The 15,685-nt window shown below is 40.9% G+C and overlaps 1 protein-coding gene across 5 annotated transcripts in view; it reads left to right on the top strand.

Moving 5' to 3' along the window:
• Mdr49 (Multi drug resistance 49) overlaps positions 1-15,685 on the top strand; it is a 74,536-nt gene that overhangs the window by 19,427 nt on the left and 39,424 nt on the right. For 2 of the 5 annotated variants that reach the window (XM_033332084.2, XM_033332082.2), the window contains exons 1-2: positions 7,187-7,326; positions 9,274-9,660. The exons of the other annotated variants lie outside the window; for them this stretch is intronic. The gene's annotated coding sequence lies outside the window, so the exon portion shown is untranslated. Of the gene's footprint in view, positions 1-7,186; positions 7,327-9,273; positions 9,661-15,685 lie in introns of those variants that run through there. 5 annotated transcript variants of the gene reach the window in all.

Here is a 15,685-nt window from a genome sequence, read left to right as displayed (position 1 = left end):
TCATTAGATGATAATGACAAATATCCTAGTTGTCAACTTATTATTTACTCTTCAAATATTTTTTATCGTAAAACGGTAACATAATTGACCGTAAATTCCAAGGTTTTTGAATATTGCGTTATTGTCGTATTTCTCATTCTTTTTCAAAATTTGTCAATTTCAAAACTTGATCAGCACGATTTTTAAATGGTTCAAATATGAGGTCGTAGATGATAGCGGGTCGTTTCTCAAAATTCATATGTCGTTTCACAGCGTAGAAATTGTTAATCGCGTGTACGAAAGATACAGAAATTTTGACTAATGAAATAAAGACAGATATTCGTCGATGTAAACGGTATAAACGGACCGCGTAAGTTCGAATTGCATGAAATCATCGGATGTAAGCCGTGGGTGATCGCAAAGGCTGTCTACGCGTGTATTGTAACCTTCGTTGGGTAGGCAACCGCTGTTTGATTCGTAGCGAGGAGAAGAGCCACTCTGTCCTTCGTTAATCGACTCTTTTCGTACTGTAAAACTCGCGTTTCCATGCCGATGGATTTTGTCAATATGCGAGAATGCGAGATACGCGGAATTAATAATATTGATTATTCCCTCTAATTTCGATCGTAATTTAAATTAAAGGACCGAGAATATTCCTTTGCCACGTCTGAGTGAACGTCTCCTTTATGACTTCCATGCAACGCATCGTCGATATTTCTTTTCGAACACGAATCGTTTGTCGGGAACCATAGCAAAAGAGTGTCGGAGAATCTGAACGGAGAAAGCAAATAGACGATCTCGATTGCATCTAATTAACGTTGTTGTAAATATCCAGTGTCTCGCAACAAATCGATTCTGTTTACGGTTTGCCGACATCGAATAAATTACAAGCAATGTCGAGTCCCTGCATTAATTATGAATTATCTGTCGTGCGCGTGGCTGCTACGATATCAGCGCGTACAGGGGAGTTTCTATAGAAAAGCGATCGCTGCTAGTTGAGCGTGAAATAAGTTTTTCACGATCGAGAAAGAAAAAGGCACGAGAGTATCCGATGTTCTTTGAGAACGCTGCAATCTTATCCTCCGTTTTTCTTTTTAACGATCATAAACAGCGAGATATTAGAATCGTAATTTTCGCAAACTCCAGCCTCTTGACACAATACACCGATACTCGTACACTTTGCCCCTTTTTCCCTTTTTTTCTCTCTGTTCTTTTATTTTTTTCTTACTTCGAGCCGGAGAACAGTTTATAGTTTATACGGAGCTTTTCGATTGATTCTCGTTAAACGAGCTGTTTGACATTGACACGGAAAATATATACCGTCGAGTTATGAGAGCCGAAGAACGTCAACGATGTGGTAGCCAAGGAGGTAAAACGTATATTAAAGGAGAGAAAAGAAGAAGGATCTGCACCAGACGTTGCATCTTGATGTTATTAAATGGCTTTTTCTGCTTCACCCACACCTTCGTAATGTTTCTGAGCCTTCCGAAGGCTTTTTTTGCTCTCCACCGTCTGATCCCTCGGTTGTTCTTCATTCCATCTTTTTTTTATCTTTCATTGCCTTCTCTCCCATTTTTCCGCCGTGAAAACACTGTCCGTACTTTGCCTTCTCTTGCACGACGTACTTACTCCCTTTTTTTTTTTTTTAAATCGTAAATTGCTCTTGGTTCTTTTTTACCTAGAACGTGCTCTTTCCGTGCTAGAACTCTTTAAAGATTTTCTTTCTCTTCTGTTCCACCGTGGAACGTACGTTATTGGGGTCCTTCGAGTTACGATATCTGTTACGAAAATTCTTCGCCGTTCTGGGAACTCGAAGCGTTTGACGACTTTGATAACGCGTTTCGTAATAAGAGTCTTGTCACAACGTATTTTTATTGTGCAATTGTACCTTCTTTTTTCTTCTCTTGAAATCGCGTTTATCTTTCTGATTCTTCTCTGTCGTAAAACAAACAGAACAAGAGACATCACGAATAATCTTTCAACAAACTTCCCTTGTTTGCTGACATTTCTTGGAAGTTTCGCTGCAATTTGCAGCTGAAAAAGCACTTCAAACCACTTGAGAAGAATATTTATTCTCTTCCCGAAATCTTCCCGATTTGTAGGTAAAACGTTTGTCAATTACGCTATCGAGAGCTATTCTCACCTTCAATTTTCGTTATTTATCCCCAGGCGATCTACTTCCCTTAATCAAGTTAATCGACCACTAACACTTTCCATCTATTTTTCAACAATTATGCAATGTTATATAAAACTCTCCGCTAGCATCTATTATTACACCATCTGCCCTATTATCTCGTCGTTGTTATACTATTTATAACCATCCTGTCAATCGTATCAATTTCAATCAAATCTCAATGAAGATCAATCACTCATCGTTTACCAAGTCGTTGCCCTTAACCATGTATCTCGTATTTCTGTCCACCCCATCGTTCTACGCGACCTTAACTCAATCTACTGCAACCAAAAATTTTTCCCTAAATTTAACGTAATTTCCTTACACACGCTATCGTTGTCGCTTACGTATTTCGTACAGGCGGATTTGCTAGTAATTTTAGGGTCGATTCGAAGTCCAATGCTCGGCTACAATCTCCTCGAATGGATACCAATTAAAATAACTGGCCGGGGGTATGTACGGCTTCGAGGCCGGCGACGGTTCAAAGGGGGTTCAGAGGTCGTTGGAGTGCTTTCATAACTGTTAATAGGAAACAATTGCCGTCTCGATTAAATTCCACTGAACTATTACGGGCGTCGTCGACATCGTGCCGTAAGGAGGAAGCGGGACTCCGGCTTTCGGTCTTGCAGTTTCGAGGTTACTGGCCTTTCTCGATTCTCCAACCTCCGCCGGGATTCCTCTTGCGTACCGCTTCCTAGTTTTCCGTGCTGTTGTTTGGCTGTGCACGGCTCTGTATTACTGTAATAGTCAAACTGGCCTTTCGAAGCGATTTCGTAGTCCAGGTCGTGATTTGTCGCGATACCAGCCAACGCCAGATTCCGTGATTTCCAAGTAATGCCGGTCCGAACGAGGTCACGGTTCTGAATGCCGTAGAATATCGAGCGACCTCGATGTGAATCGAAGAAGGTACTAGGGGATACAATGCGCCTGCAATTCGAGCATAGAACATGGATAGCGTTGAAAGGCCAACGAATTTATTGCGATAAATACGTAGACTCGCGATGCTTGACCGTGGATCGACGCTGGATTTTTAAACGATTCGCGGGTATCAATGTCGAGCTTGCGTGTGTGTTCCGAAAGTTTAAATTATCGCGATACTATAACAAAACATTCGAGTCTTATCGATATTCCAGTTAATAGCGAAACGTTACAGCTTCGTTTCAAAAAACGAAAGTTCGATCGAGCCTTGGGAATCGTTGAAAAATACAACGTTAAATCTATGGTTGAGCCTGGATCGTTGTCGTGTTGAAGGTTAACATTCAATTATGTGTAAAGGTATTATTGGATCGTGAATTACTGAGAAATATCATCGGAGCTGTTAGGTCGGTGTATGCGAAATGTCAGAATAATTTTTATGAATCACTGTACTTTTCCAATGACTATTCTACTATTCTAGATTTATAAGAGTCATCGGTTCTATAATTGTAAAATTCCTCGAATAGAGTTGTTACAGTTTCTTCTAAAATAATTTCTCCAATTCAAATATTGCGTAGGCGAAAGATCTTCAATCTTTCACAAATGCTGAATTTATGTTTCCAATAACTTTCCTGACATTGATGTTTCTTTCTCTCCCCCCGCCCCCTCTCATATCTTTGTTATAATCCTTCCTTCATATAATCAATAGTTATCGATTTAATAGACGACAAAATTTAATAGATGATCTGGTCTGCTAAAATCCATGTCGACACTAAGACAACATATCGTATGCACTTAACATAATCTTCTAATATTAAACGGAAGATCTATAGTATCCCATATCTGTTACAGACACTTCGGTCAATAACCAAGTCGTAGGTTGCCGCGTTATCGATAGGAGTCGAATGTTTTCGTTTCTGTTGTAATATCGCAACAATTTGAACTTCAAATCGGCGTGGATTTGGTAAGCGATAAAGGTCGGTATTATAGAAACGAAATCCCTGTGACGATTCGAATGGCACCATTTATCGTTGCCGTATCGTTATTTGCTCGTTAATTTAGCATTCGATCACCGAAGATAAAGAGGCTCGAGGCTCTGCCGAAGTCACTGATAGATAGCTCGATCTACTTTCACCGATGTTGTTTACTTGTCGATGGCTAATTGTTGGCGATCCGAGAACTCGCCGCCGAGTCGATTATTCTAGCTGGCTGGTTTACGCAGCTTTATTAGTCGATAGTTATCCACACCACCGGTCAGGTAATACTGCCGTTACTCTACTATTGTCGCTGTTCTCCAAGCTACCTGGAAACTGTATCGCCCTGTGGTGTACAATTAATCGTGCCTCACAATAGCTCGTTACTGCCTAACCAGCCATACTAGCGGGCTGGTAAGAATTAAGCTCATTCAATGAGATGATATCGCAAAATATTGTGACTCGTTGTTATTGTTGGTTTAACACGGCGTCATTGTTCTCTGAAAAAATTACATGCTATTCTACTTATCAATTAAGAGTTTAAGGATACTTTGACTCGAGGCAAACGTTTATCAAGAATTAATTGAAAGGCTAAAAAAAAAAAAAAAAAAAAAAAAGAAATAACGAGCAATTTTCTTTGCCAATTACAAGTTTAAAAATGCTGTTATTTTAGCGGGACATTTATTAAGAATCATTAACGGAGAAGTTGATAGGAAAAGTAGTATTAGTGAGAAAACCTACAATTTGAGAAAATTGTAGATAAAAATAGATTTTGATACAGAAATTTATATATCTATAACGTAGGAGTATAAAAAGTGAAATTTTCTGCTCTACTTTTTGTATATTTCTCAATTTCATTGCACGGATACATGATAAATCTTCACTTGTTAAGAAACAAATCATTTGTTTTCGTAAGTTTATTTATAGCAAGCAAACGGTATAAATAAAGAATGATGTTTGCAGCATCAGCTTTATCTATTTTTGAATTTTTGGATTTTACCAATGTGGGTTCTAAAGGCTCGTGTAATGCTTCTGAAGATGAAAACACTTTACAGAATGTACTCGTAAGAAAATCATGAATAAATATTACGTATTGTTTAAAAACACACTTGTGTCAGTTCTTCACTTAGGTTTTTAATTAAGATTATCAAACGCGTTATAGAACTTCACTGGCAATTCAACAACTACGATCAACATGTTGGAAAGTTTCATTACATAAATATTCTCGTGCCAGAAAATTTTCGAAAATGTCCAGGATGGAGCGACGATAAACACGTCGAATAGAGTTTTGTCGTTTATAGACTGGGCGCAACACCGTCTTGAGAACGTTCTTGGAAAATTTTCTGGCAGCGGAAATGGGTCACTGTGTCTACCGTGACGTCGAGGTCGATCCCGTTGCAGCCGCTGCATCTGCATCTTGCAGTGGTTGAGATCACGCTGCGTATAGACGCTAGACGTCGAATAATCGATGTCTGAGTATATGTTTGCGAGCGGATCGTCGCATCACTTCCCTCAACAGAAACTCGGAACTGATACAGCGCGCTTTTATCACGAAGCGCACTCCTCTAATCGGGCGTACGCCAGTTGAACTCGACTTGATTGCCAGTATCGTTAAACAGAGATTGTACCAATCAGAATCCAAAGGTCACGCGTAATACTGTACTTTTTTGGTATTTGATATTAAACAACAGCTAGGATTAGAGGAGACGAGTCAATCGATGATTGAAGGTAGATCAATTCAGCTTTCAGGAATTAATTTCAAGATACGATCGTCTGTCCCTATCAATTTGAACGTATATTGCAGATAGACGTGTGTCGAAGTTGTTGACTCACTATAATCAAATTTTCCTTTGTTTGTCAGATAAAAAAATGTGTAATTTGTCACTATGGTATAAAAGCTAATAAGGACTGTTATAATTGGATCAGTTGGTACAATGATATAACAGAATAGTATAAACGATAAGAATATGGACGATTGTTTCTACGATTCGATTTGTATTGCAGATAGAGATACAGATGTATGGAAATTATTAGCTTCCTATAATTGCATTTTTCTTTCACTTCAGATAAAAAATGTTCAACTTTTTACTCTAGAAAAAGAGAAGATGATGATTGTTACAACAATACTTAGATCAATTAATGGTAAAATAATAGTATAGTAACAAATGTATAAGTAATTGTTGAGGCGCAGACAGATAAATTATATAATTTTAAAGTTGCAGAAAATTAGAGATATTTAGATTATGTGTATTTATACTTAATTATAGGATATACATATAATTGTCAAAGTGAAAGGTATATCTTGGATCCACAAACGTGCAGAAGCCCATTAAAGGGGTGGTTTTAATTTGAAACATTTTAACCTGTCGGTCGAAGTCCAGCGTCTGATAAATCGTTCGGATTATATCCATTCATCAGATCGAGGGAACAGTATGTTTGTAGCCGTTGTGCTCCAGCAACCCACATTTATCTCGTGCCAAGCCTGCGCTTTCGTATTTGTGCTTTGCACAGGCAGCGTATCCGACCACGGATGTCAGTCTTCGCGCAGAATTTTTCCTACTTTCGTTTGGTCCGTGCCTCGATCGATCTTACTTTCCACGCATCTATTGTTTCGAGAAATAATACCACACTCTTATTGAAACGTTACACAGTTCGTATATAATCCTTGAATCGACCGATCGATTCCAATCCTAATTGAGAGGTCGTAAGATCGACGACGGTGAATTGAACGAAGATCATTGAGAACGAGATCGAGCGGTGAAACGGAACGAGGAGCGGTGCTCTAAAATAAACTTTTGGCATTACTCGCTGATTAGACGGAGAGAAGAGAGGATGTTCGAGATGGAAAATACCGGAACGATGCAACTTCCGTTCATTTTAGACGAGTACGTCAGAGGTTCTCGAAATACGTCATCGGGCGGCCGAAAAGACTAGCGACGTTAGACGTCATCGTTCGATCACAGGAGCGTCGCGACGCCACGGTGTGCCAGGCGGCGCGAATCTCGTCCCCAGAATTTCGACGATATCCGGTTCGCACTGGTTCCCGCTGGCTCGCTTCCGATCTCGACCACGTTCACGAACACACACGGTGCACGTCCGGCCGTGGTCGTCCCTTTTCGACTTGCGGCGTTTGCTTCAGTCCAAGAGGGATGAAAAAGAGGGGACGCGTCGTCGTTGCGTAAGCGTCTGGACGTCGAGGCACCGTTGCGTCAGTCGTTCGAAAGCTACTAAGCATCGCGGTCCACGAAAAATCCGAGGGAATAAGCGCTCGCTCTTGCAACATTAGTGAGTTTCTCAAGAAAATAATCGCCGTCGAGAAAGAATCTGCGAAAAGCCGGCACATCACCGAAGCTTTTCAACTTTGCCTCGTCTCGACTGCGCTTGGCTTCCTCTCCCGTTCAAGGTCACATCGCCTCGCATCATCTCGTTTCGCCGCATAAATCGCCGCGCGAATTTCGAGTGTGCTTCTCTCTCTGCCACAGACCTTGACGGTGGAAAATTCAAGGTCAATGGCAGTACGTCGCTTTACAATAGGAACACGAGCGCGCAGCCGCGCCGTGAGATCGAATTTTATGGTGGCGCCCAGACGACGCGAACGATACGTGATTATGGGACGGAGCCATGTCGAATGATCTTCTGTTCGCGCCTCTTGATCAACCGGTAGCGAATCGGTCGTACGATGTTGTCTTCGATTCATCGATCCTCTCGTCTATCTTTGATCAAACGTTTACCGATTACATAAGGATTGATGGCATCGTCTTTCAAGTACATATATCGAGAGGGTTTGTTTTCGTCGTGACCTTCATCTACAAACGACCTTCCTCTTCGATATATCTTCGTGAACTATAAAAGATAATCGTATCTTTTTGTTTCGAATACTCGTATTGAATAAATCGAAGGCGTAGTACAACGTGAAATAAATAGCTCGATATTCGGGAGCACGTGTAACGTAACTCGACCGTGGCATCTAATACCGTGGCTGGTCTGCTTTAAGGTGGCGCGTTATTTTCCACGCTTGAATTTTTTCACCACCCGGTTCTCCTATTAAACTCGCGCAACTGCACTTGGACGTTTGCATTTTGCACGCGGTGCAAAGTGACGTACCCTGGCGAGTGTTGTTATTCGCCTATGTTTCTTCCATTCTCATGCAGCTTCGTGACACGGGGATAACTCTTCCGATGGAGTATCATAGCTCTTTCCTTAGGTATCGTCGTTGGTACAACAGTCGCGTTTTGCAAAGCTTGCAGCAACAACGATCGGTCTTCCGCGAACTTTCTAAGGGGAAAACCGGGATTTCCTCGTTCTCCGTTCGATCGTGTCTCTCATTGTTCGATCACGTGTTTTCCTTGTTTCATCCATTAAGAACCGCGACGCGTATTCGAAGTAGATTTAACGAAGCTATGTCGAATAAGGAAATTCGTAATTCAGGAAAAACTCGTTTCTTTCTCGCATTTGCGACGGTTTCGTCGATATTGGCGACACGTTTTTTCCCGCACGTGCATGCATAATATATGACATACGGATCGATTCGAAGAAAATTGTCGTTACTTCACCCGATGTCACGAGATCGTTTTGATTGAAATATTTTGCACTTGTTTGTTAGATCACGAGTTTCTTCCGTGTGCCATCCATCGCATTTCTATTCTGCATTAATCCCTCGCGTTTTCCTTTACGTTGTAATTCTTTGATACTACCAGTAAACTCATCTACATTAGCTTTATTTCACTGCGAGAAAATTGCGCGTTCTAAATCCTAAGAAGATTAGTACAATTATTCATATAGAGTGGTCCTCTGTACATCTCCACTTCTTATCGGTGAAAACAGGGCGCAACAAATTGCATGCCACAAGTAGAATACGAAGGGTTAATTTTCAACCACGTACTACACGATTATTTATCATTTAATCATTACACGTTCGAAATAAATCTGCGATTCGATCCACTGTTGCCATATTCTCACCATAACATCCCTAGAAAATAGCGAAAGATCAACAGAAATTGCTCGAAAGTTAAATTCGTACGATAATCGAACTCCTGTTTCATCCAGCTGTCTCTAATCACGTATTGGCAATCAGTAATTGTACGGCATAGTAAATTACGATCGGTGGCGCGGTGACGGTTGATCGGGTGCTACGACCGAGAACGAGGAAACCCAGCCGCATGTAAACTCGGGGAGACGGCGTTATCTCGCCGATGTCACCTCGAGCGTATAAAAGACGGACTCTTTCGACAGGTGGCTTCAGTAATTCATACTCGTGCGAGGCCGACCGATCCCGCCAGATTTAGTTCTCGTTCCACGTCGCGTGTGAACCTTCCCCACGAACACACGGTTGTTTGGTGCTGTGCGTGTCGAAGGTCATAGACAACGTTGTTCTGCACTCTTCATCCCCTTGGCTCCCGACGCTTCCACCCAACTTTTGGATACATCTTCGATCGATCTTCGTTGGATCACGCGGTTCGTGCACGGCCGTGGGATACGCGTGCATTGACAAGCCGCATAGTGAAGCCTAGTGAAGTTGCGAGGGACACTTATGAAGGGGTCCGTCAACGCACCGAGGCCTATCGTTGATCAGAACAGATATATTTGGGATAACGATTGGAAACAGTAGCTTGGTACAAGGTACGTGATAAAAGTACTACCGGGGGTCTTCGTGGATTTAATTATCGCACGTTGATATCTTCTTTGTCGATTCGGCGAATTTGTACGACGATCGTGATCATTGAACTCGTCGATAATATTTTTCTTTTATTTTCGGCGACCATAGAGTTCTATTAATATACTGGATTTGAAGTATCGCGTCGTCGCAATCGTCTGCAGAGTATCGATATTTTTGGACGATCTATATTTTTCAAACAGCGAGATGTTTGGAAGATATGGGTGTTAAAAATTGCTCAGGGTAGAGAAGAATCGTGCACGTTTATGGGATGTTTCATATAGACGATATAGGAACCACGTGTTTGATGATACGTTTACATGGCAACGATTAATCACCGTTGGCTAATACACGGTTATCTGCGAGATCCTGGAAAAGGGTCGATTTAATCAGCGGAGGATATCAAACGCTAGAATACGCTAGAATATATCAAGTTGATGCAACAGGAATTCATAGCCTGCATTGATTTTGACCTATGTTCTACGCACGGGTCAAATCACTTATCTTTGAAGCGTGCTTTACCTTGATCCCTCGTCAGACGCATTTGTACCGTGTTAATTTATTATTCCTACGATTCGTGGATAGACTGTTTCGCTTCGAAGCAGAAGAAATTTTATAAGCGGAATAAAGTTTCATCTGTCGTTTTAACGTTTTAACGTTGAACTTTGACGAAGCCTAACGAATACGTGAAAGGTAAACGACCAAGTAGTTGGAATGCGACGGAATGAAACCCTGCGTCGCCGCTTAATCCTATTTAAAATTGAATCACCGACAAGCGGGTTCGTCTCCGTTCGTCGATGTTTCCGTGACCTTTTTTCCGCGACCTGTTGCCGTCAAAATGGCACGGAGGTACCACGATTAGAAGGAACATCGTACGTCGCTGTTTCGCTTATCATCATCCCATCGTACGTCCAGATTTGCCGATTTCTCCGTACGATTCGATGAAACGAACTCGCCAGGAAAATATAACGTTTCTAAGAGGGAAATTTTCTCTCGGGACAACCTGAAATTATTTTATTTGTATTTTCTAGCGTTATTTAATTTTTTCAACCTTTCTTCCCTGTGTCTATTAATTCCGCAACAGTTCTATAATTATCGTCCGCAGTTCTCGTTCACAGTTTCTATTTATTTGTTCGTCGTTCCTTTTTTCCACGTTCACGTAGGCGGGTTCGTTTGAATAGAGTTTGAAAAATTCAAACGTACCAAACAAATCTCGGAGGACCGGCAGTTGCAGCAACGGAACGCTTGTAACTAGTAACAGAAACGCTGTACCAAAATAATCTTCGTGCGCAACTTTTATTAAAGCGTTGGCTGCGAACTGGCACAAGGCTCTGTTAGGATAGTCGTGTTCGTTGACCTACATGAATGAGAAATCGCACGATTTACCAATTTCCACGGGAATTCGCTCACTCGGTTTTGCTATTCTATACTCGTATTAATCGCGTGTATCTCGCTTCTATATTCTCGTGGTTATTACCAACAAGAACGAAACCCAAACCGGATGGGTGCTATTGCGTTGTAGCATTATTATCACACTCGAAATAAACTTCGTTGATCCATTATTGGCTTTATGGAGGTAAACTGGTAGGTTGCCAAATTTTGGCCGAGTGTCTCTGTCTGTAAACAGAATGGAAAGTGGTCGTTGGAAAAGGAAGAGGGACACGATCTCTCGTGGTGCAAGTTACTTGGCGTGTTTAAGACGAAACGATGATTTGTCGTCTTCGAAAAAGTATATTTCTCGAGGATCGACGAAGCACGAAGATGTATAGAACGCTGCACCGGGCAACAAAATATCGAAGTGTAATCGGAAATATTTACTAGCGTTTCACCACCCGGAGAATGGTTGCCGGTATATTTTTTCTCCATGTTTTATCGAGCTTTTTATCGTGTGTGCCAGTAGCATCGCGACGACGAATGGCGTTCGGCTATCGACGTTATTCCTTCTCACTCCGCAAATGCTCTCTACATTGCTTTCTTTTATTTATTTTGGTTGAAACTTGACGATCGAAAGGATTCTGTCGATTCTATCATGTCGCTTGACTCATTATCGTAGCAAAATAAAATTTCGCTGCGACGTTATTTATCTGTAAAGTGGATCAGTCGTCGCCGGAATCCCGCGCACTTCTCCCTTCCGCTTTTAATCGTGTGACGTAATGCTGCTTTGGGAATTTTCGAAATTCATGTAGGTCCACCCGCAGGTGGGAAAGGCACGATTATATAATGTCACAGTCATATTTTTCATCGACCCTTATCTTAACGACAATAGTCAAACAATATGAGATTATAGATTGTATTATTGGCGCCGTTTCGTTACTTTTTTCTGGCTATCTTCGCTTTTGCGAGGACAGCAATCGTTTGGCAGTTAATTTATTTGATAAACAATCGCTGTATCGTGCTTGTTCAATTGTGTACAATAGGATACGAAGTTTTGATTGTTTACGAGAAAGCATAGATTTTTTGATGAAAGAGTAACGTTGTTATCGCGTATTATTTTGCTTTTTCGTCTGGACACGTCGAGAATTCGCGTTGACATTTTGATGGAAGTTTAATAACTCCTCCTTTTATCGTCGTTCCACGAACTTCCGTCATTATCTCTGACACGATCGTACAAGTCTGTCGACGTTTTCGCGGATATACAAACAACTTTTGTGTTTCTCAATATAAGCAACGAAACCGCAATAGCGTAGCCTCGACGGTGACGATATCAAATCTCTTCGAGTTGTTTCGACGACCGTTTCACAATTGACATTGGTTGGATTCGTTCGCAGCACAACTTTCTCGTAGTCTGCTTCCTGACGATGAGACAACTGAATCGAGATATCTACTCCTATCGATCGATTCGTCGCGTAATTAACGCTAAAGGTTAATCACGCAAAAAAGATATTATCTTTTATTATAGGAAATTGTTGTGTCTACGACAATTGCTCGTGCAACTTTACCGTGACGATTATAAAACGTGCATCCGTGTATTGTGTAAATAAATACCTGTTGTCTCTGTCTGGTATCATCAATAAACTGATTTGTGAGTTGCACCACCGGTTACACCACCACTGTTGCCAGGTTATTTTCATTGCAGATACGAAATCAACGATCGTCTGTTTTGTGGAAGATTTATTACGAACCGTAAGGGGTATCGAGATTTTCCATTACTTGTTTAAGACATTTTATATAATCGAACTTTTACCAAATTTTTCCAGTTACGAGTTACAAGTTATCGATATTGGCTAACACCCTTGTACATCATTAACAAGTTTGATAGTAGTAGTAAAAAAAAAAAATGAAATTTTACTAGCGAATTGTACAAATTACAAGTAATTTGAATACTATGTTTGACGAAAAAATATGAAATTGTAAAAGAGACGTCTATTGTCTATAATGTGTAACATATTGTTACAATCGTTAAATTATTGCATTAAAGAGCTCTGATTGGAACAATTCATTGATCGAATGCAATGATATATCATCAAGACCCCACGTGTATAATCTTAATTAAGTCTTTTACAATGATACGAGATAGCAAGAAAGATCCATGCTCCACGGTTGATTGACGGCATGAGATTATATTTTCATGAATATTTGCTTACACGAAAGCTTAAAATCTTGTTCAGATTAGCCAGGTTATCTAAATTCAAGAAACTCGACATTTCTTTATTCTCATAAATCTGTCGTTTATTTGACGCCATGTATCCTTTGTTCCTATTCTTGTGTATTCGTGAATCAGGTAGTAAATTGATTTCAAATAATTCGAAACACTTTAACGAGTGTCTAATAATAATTTGTATCTTTATGCTTCTTTCTACGTTGTCTCGTAAAAACTCGTCCTCGAGAGTATCATCGTAATGGGATCGACGAATCAAAGAACAAAGGTGGTAAAATTCGATTGGCAGTGATCAAAGGGTAGGCTTTGCTCGAAGACTCGAAAGCTCGTTACCTTCGACGCTGAAATTTACGGGTCCGATCACGACAGGGCGCAGGGATACGGAGCGGAGATTTTCGCGGCGACGCGACCTTCTGTGTTGATTCGTGTAACAGCGTTAAACTCTAAACTCCCTTAACTGGATTGGACGGTCGACGAGCCGCGGATAGTTAGCGGCAGCTGTTGCGCAAAGGATTGCCAGCCCCCGTCCGTTGACAAGATCCCCGGTCGCTTTAATCTCCTTTGTTACGCGAATTCTCCACCTCCTCGTGTAGACTCTAATGACTCGAAATTCCTGTGAAACGTGGCCGTCCCCTTCCAATTATCGTCACCCGCGATCCACGGAGTTTTCGCTATCGTTATTTTTCACTATTTCTTTTTTATCACTTCCTTATTCTTTTTTTTTAAATTCCTCTTTTCAAAACTTTCTTTTTTTATCGTCTTTCCTCCGTGTAGACTCCTCGTGTACACGGAACGAAACTAGGGAGAATTGGACGCGAATCGACGAAGCAGCCAAGCGCTTTAGAGGATGGTAACCCACGATCGGACGCTGAGTGGGATTATTCGTTGCGGATTCGAAAGCTCGTGTTAATCGAAATTGTTAGCTCGAAAAAGTTGATACGAGGTGTTTTTTAAACTTTCTATTGCTTCTACAACTGTCTGATTGGATTTCGTTTCAGTGTATCTCGATATAGTAAAAGGGGTAGATGGTTTGTTTGCATAGCTGTGATTTGTTTCCACTTGATATCGCTCGCTTTATCGCACGCCGATGGTCGAAGATTCCCAGATTTCTTTTATGAAGCAAGTTAATACGCCAGTCCTAGAGAAACTATCGGTCCTAAGGATTACTGGTCGGTAAGATCTACATCTTTTTCCAGGTTTTATTTTATGCCGTTTTATCGCTTCGATCCTCTTCCTTCGATTATCGTTGGCAGGAAAGGAGATAGGACGATAGGGTTGAAAGAAGCGTTGGAACAGTGTCAAGTTTCGGCTTTGTGATATCGACGTTACCTAGAAGTAGCGATTGGAAACAGCTTCTCTGCGACGGAGTTAATTTTTACAAAGGGATTAAGCGGTTTCGAGTCGGATACGGAGAAGAACTCGGCGCGGCGCGGCAATATCTTCCCATTTGTCACGAAAAGGATTAGTTCAGTCGCGCGAAAACGAACTTCCTCGTTCGTTCTTTTTCTCTTTCTCTTTTTTCGCTTCCCTTTCTATCCGAATTTTGAACACTGAAATCTGTTTTCCCTCGTCTTCGCTTGTTTTTCTCTGCCGGCCCCTTCGCTATTAAGAGCGTTTAACACTCTGTGACTAGGTTTTTATTTATATCAAATATTTTACTGTGTTTTATACTTCGCTGCCTGAGTGCTTATTACGTATAAATGATAAGTCAGATTCAAATGTTGGCCTATTTTCGGCTATTTAATTCAAGTGAAATTCTTCCAATGACGTTTGTACCCAACAATTTTACAGTTATCAACTTGTATGTAATTTATGTATATAATTGTTCATTCGTTATCATAATTTTTCGCCGCCGAATTTGAAATTTTATCTGCTGCAACGATGTAATCTGTCTCCTGTCAATTTAGAGTAATTAGCAATGATTAGCATATTATCGTAATATGCTTTTAACTCATTCCCGTACAATAACGTCTTTCTTTCACCTGTTATTTTTATGTGCCAAAAGATTTATCTCGAGAATAAACAAACGAATAATTCGATGAAGTTTCGAATCTAAATGTTTCGCGGCACGATCATATCACAAACCGAAATAATGATAGATGGATGGCTTATCGATTTCGCGATATCTTTAAGATCATTTACGGAATTCCCAGTCGCATGAATCGTTTCACGCCACTTTGTCGCTCTCGAAATCTCTGTTAACATTTGTTTCCGCTTTTCAGTTCGAGGAGCAACGCTCCTCTTCTTCTCTTTGACATCATTTTGACGCTAGGAAATCTTCGATGCTTTTCACCGCGCAACTCGAATCGTCGAAATCACGGAACAACGAGACGATTGTAAACACACCGTGTGTTTGCGTTCCTCGGCGATACGTCAAGGAACACATCGTCGTC

This window comes from Bombus vancouverensis, chromosome 6 (assembly GCF_051014615.1).
Source record: "Bombus vancouverensis nearcticus chromosome 6, iyBomVanc1_principal, whole genome shotgun sequence".
Classification (NCBI taxonomy): domain Eukaryota; kingdom Metazoa; phylum Arthropoda; class Insecta; order Hymenoptera; family Apidae; genus Bombus; species Bombus vancouverensis.
Note: the sequence above shows the minus strand (reverse complement) of the source record. Positions and strands in the feature narration are given on the sequence as shown.